The sequence below is a fragment of the Acyrthosiphon pisum genome, unplaced genomic scaffold, assembly GCF_005508785.2.
Source record: "Acyrthosiphon pisum isolate AL4f unplaced genomic scaffold, pea_aphid_22Mar2018_4r6ur Scaffold_21465;HRSCAF=24052, whole genome shotgun sequence".
In the NCBI taxonomy this organism is placed as follows: domain Eukaryota; kingdom Metazoa; phylum Arthropoda; class Insecta; order Hemiptera; family Aphididae; genus Acyrthosiphon; species Acyrthosiphon pisum.
Genome location: NW_021770935.1, coordinates 49,864 through 50,490, shown reverse-complemented (window position 1 = coordinate 50,490; position 627 = coordinate 49,864).

The following is a 627-nucleotide window of genomic DNA, read 5'->3' as shown; positions in this document are numbered from 1 at the left end:
GCCGTCGGTACGGCCCACTGGCCATATGCCTATCAATTATCTAGCGAAACCAAAGCCAAGCGCAAACGATCGATTCGACTGAAATTATCTTGCGAAACCAATGCCAAGGGCAAACGATCGAGACGACTCAAATTATCTAGCGAAACCAATGCCGAGCTCAAACGATCGAGACGACTCAAATTATCTAGCGAAACCAATGCCAAGGACAAACGATCGATACGACTCAAATTATCTAGCGAAACCAATGCCAAGGGTATTTAGTGGCACGGAAGCCGAATTTTAAAAAAAAATTACTATCACCGTGCGTAGTGGTATGGCGATGCGGAGTTGAAAAAAAAACGGCGTCCGGCCGGCGGCCGTCGGTCTTAAAAATCGTCTCCAGGCACACCAATGTCAACGCGTAGTGGTACGGCAGCCGAGTTTTAAAAAAAAATTACCATCACCGTGCGTAGTGGCACAGCGATGCGGAGTTGAAAAAAAAACCGCGCCCGGAGGACGCGTTAAAAAAAATCGTCTCAAATTAATCCTATGTCGGTGCGTAGTGGTACGGCGATTAGGAATTGAAAAAAAAAGGCGCCCGCGCGACGGACGCCTTTCGCGGTACGCGGTGCCGGAGCGCCACGCACC